The 3,760-nt window shown below is 40.8% G+C and overlaps 1 non-coding gene across 1 annotated transcript; it reads right to left on the minus strand.

Annotated features, from left to right (window-relative positions):
* Positions 1 to 1,901: 1,901 nt before the first annotated feature.
* Positions 1,902 to 2,008, minus strand: LOC130456813 (U6 spliceosomal RNA). The gene has a single exon (XR_008915834.1). It is a non-coding gene; the product is annotated as a U6 spliceosomal RNA (small nuclear RNA).
* Between the last annotated feature and the right edge of the window lie 1,752 nt (positions 2,009 to 3,760).

The following is a 3,760-nucleotide window of genomic DNA, read 5'->3' on the forward strand; positions in this document are numbered from 1 at the left end:
GGGGGAAGAAAACCGGGGTCAACAAAAAGACAATTTGAGTTTAAAGCAAAGTTGGGAAACACCATTATTGAACTTCAGTAGATTCAGGCTTTTAGGGATTGAGGGAAAGGGTTTCTTTTTGTCCTCAAAGCCCATCTCCTTCTCTTCCCTTTGCCTCCTGTCACTTCCTAATAAGAGCAACAGCTGCTCTGGGCAGAAGCCCATTATCCTGAATGTGATAAAAAGGCAATTAGCTCTTCCTTCATTTTCAAAGGCTAACCCAAGGGTACAATGTCATGCTAAGCCAATACTCCAGATTTCATTATGTTCTCTACTTCAGTGCAAAATTCCAGCCACAGGCCTGGGAGATATTAATGTTCTCCCCAACCTTTTCAGGTTTTTACCCAAATATTCCCTCTACCCTGTCTCCTCTGAAATCACCCATAATTAAGCTTTAGCTCTACAGCTCTGATTGTTCTTATTTACCTCTTTTTTTTTTTTTTGGTGAGTTATTCTGAATGTTGTATCAAGAAAGAATTACATAGCAGAGTTTATGACTAAAGAAAGAAATAGTACTTACTTCAAATCTAGGTCCTAGTTCTGGCTTCACCACAAATGATTTCTGAGGCCTTGAGAGAATCATTTAACTCCTTTTCTTCCTTTGCCTCAGTTTCCAGTGGGGATTTTGGACTCATTTATCTTTACTATCTCTTCCATTTCCAATATTTTTGGCCTATATTTTAAGATTCTTACCACTCACTCCTAACACAATTGGTTCTATATTTTAACATTATATATTGAAGGTCCCTTTCAAGACTGAGACTCTAGTTTCTATTTTCCAATGTTTTCTCCAGCATTAGTGGTCTATGCTATATATCCTAAGCTGCCACCCAGGTCTAAAATGCTATGTTCTTTGGTTTCACTTCTTTTAAGTTTTTGAATTCCATGAATTCAAATTCCATGAATTCAAATTCAAAATGTTAGTGGGGCAAATCTTACACATTACCCAGAAAGACCCACTTAATGGAGGATAATGACATTGTGATGGGGAATGGAAAATGGGTATTCATATTGAAATAGGAAAGAGCTTTTCTCTTGGAATCCCTTTCCCATAGTTTCTGTGCCCAACTTAGCAGGGAATTGGCATTATTGAAAAAATGCTTGAAAGGGGGACAAAGGAAAGGAAAAATACATGAATGCCCTATTCCTAAAGAAGAAGCATCTTCTTGGGCAGTGGAATGATGACCAGAATTGGCTCCAGAAAAAATAAACTTTGCTTTAAATTGTCATCATTAAAGACACAAATGGACTTGTGAGAAACAGCTACGTTGAACTGATCTTTGAGTCAGGAGACGGTAGTGGTAGTAGTAGTCTCTCGGACCGAGGATGACTACTGTCTTTGTGTGTTTTTGTGCACAAAGACACTTGTGCATGAAGATTTATGTGGAAAAGTCGATGCACAGAGACAGTCCCACTCTCTAGGCATTGGAAGCCTGGGTCCAGTGGCATGAAAAGTCATTACATCTGGAGACTTCCTCAGCTGCATTGGATGGCCATGTTGTCTTTTGTGCTCCAACACGCCCTAAGCACTCCACAGTGCCTTGCTGCATCGCCATCTCAGCCGTTGAACCTTCTTGTTGGTTTCTTCCGCCTGTTCCGCCGAAGCAGTCTTCACATGCTGGGTGAGCAAAGCCCTGGTTCACCAGGGGTCAATGACCCGATGGCTACTCTCACAAGGTTTAGCCGGCCTGTCGAAGCCATTGCCCGGGGTGTGGTCGCTGCCGCATGCTAGCAGCTACTGGGAGCCACAAATGAGAGCTGGGTGTCAGGTGGGGGTCAGAGGCTGGAGAGCTGCCCTAGGAGGGCATGACAAGCCCTCCATACCAGAGATACTACCCCTCCCTGAACACCCCATACACCCCTAAAATATGGAATGCTTCACGAATTTGCGTGTCATCCTTGTGCAGGGGCCATGCTAATCTTCTCTGTATCGTTCCAATTTTAGTATATGTGCTGCCGAAGCAAGCACAAACTGACCCATACCTACAAGGAATTCACAACTCAGTAAAGTAGATAAGACACACACCTAAGAACAATTAATTAACAAGGCAGAGTGCCACTAGTCTTAAGAGCAATAGAGACAAAGCACCATGGAAGTTTAGAGGAGAGGACAGTTTCTTAGTAAGGGGAAATCAAAGAGAGCTTCATGCAGAGGTTACGTTTTACTTCATACCTGAAAGATGGGCACATCAAAAGTCTTCCTTTCTATAAAATGGAGATAATACTTTTACCATTTTCCTTAAAGAAGTGATGGGAGGAAAGTGTTAAATGGTGTATAATATGCTAGAGAAATTAGTGCCATGATTGTATATTTTAGTAGTAATAAAAAATTCAGTCAGTATAGTAAACACCACCACTACAAATTTGCATGTTTGTGGCCCAAGCTCTATTGTGATCAGAACATCAGGAAATCCATTGGGGAGATGCATTTTAAAGCTATTGATAGTACCATTTGTAGTATAATTTATAAATACCATCTGTTGGACTTAGTCAAACATGATTGCTGTGTAAGAGATAAATGCCTCCTTAGGTCCACAAGCAGCTTCCCTGTACAGAGCAGATCTGGATTGGTTATATGTGATTCTGTATCAGCAGAGATTGGAGTAATTTATAGTGCTACGTCAGTGTATTTGTCCAAATAAAATCTAAGGTCTGACAAACATTTGGGGGTGAATTGAAGAAGCATCACAGAGCAGAAGTGATACTGGTTGCCTCCTCGTCCCATCACAGAATCTTAAAATTAGAAGAGACTTCAAAAAGCTTATCTGACCCTGAACAATAATCCTCTCTATTGCATTCCCTGCATGCTATTATCTGTATTTCACCTGAAGACTTCCAGCAGGGAAACTTACTACTTTCCAAAATGATCCATTCCAATTGTGTATAGTACACATTGCTAGAAAATTTTGCTTTGCACAAAATCCAAATCTTTCTTTCCACACCTTCCTCCTACTTTTCCTAGCATTGCCATCTAGGGTAAAATATTCTGCACCAGGCTAGTGGTTTTGCCATAGATATGAGTTGGTGGATGATTATGATAGTACAAGGGTTTCCTCCTAACCCCCACCATTTCCCTCTAATGGGTGTTAAGTTTTCCTTAAAAGTACCTGGTTGGCTCATTCCTTCCCTTATTCAGTATCTTGGTCAACTAGAAGTATTAAAAAGTGCTGCCAATATGGAGTTGGGGCCTCACTGGCTGGGCCAGTGTCTAAGTTCCACTAGGGTCAATATATTTGTATATAGAGAAGGGAGGGAGGGTGGAGGATGTGTAAGTTTAGAGAAACTAAATGTCTGTCCATGTGTGTTGCATATACTTGCTTTTGGGGAAAAGCAAATAATTAAAAAAACTATTTGATGACTTATGGGGTGCCTAATTTCATTTTGACATTAAGTTAAAACTACCTGGGTGCTGGAATTAGAACTGCCTCTAATTGAAGCACTGAAACAAAGATAGACCATAGAGCTCACCACAGGTATGCCCAGAGGGTGTGTTGGCACTTCCTTTGATTGATCCTTTCATTCCTCTAAGGGAAAGTAAATGGCACAGGGATGCTTTCTTGGAATGCCTTTGGAGTTACCACACTTTGGTTACATCCCATGGTTGTTTCCATCAGACACAATGGATATGTTATTGGGGGTTTTGGAGTGAATGAAAGATGAATAAATACATGAAATATTTTCTCTGTGCTGACTACGTTCTAATAGGAAGAGACAGCACATG

Source organism: Monodelphis domestica, chromosome 1 (assembly GCF_027887165.1).
Source record: "Monodelphis domestica isolate mMonDom1 chromosome 1, mMonDom1.pri, whole genome shotgun sequence".
NCBI classification, from domain to species: Eukaryota; Metazoa; Chordata; class Mammalia; order Didelphimorphia; family Didelphidae; genus Monodelphis; species Monodelphis domestica.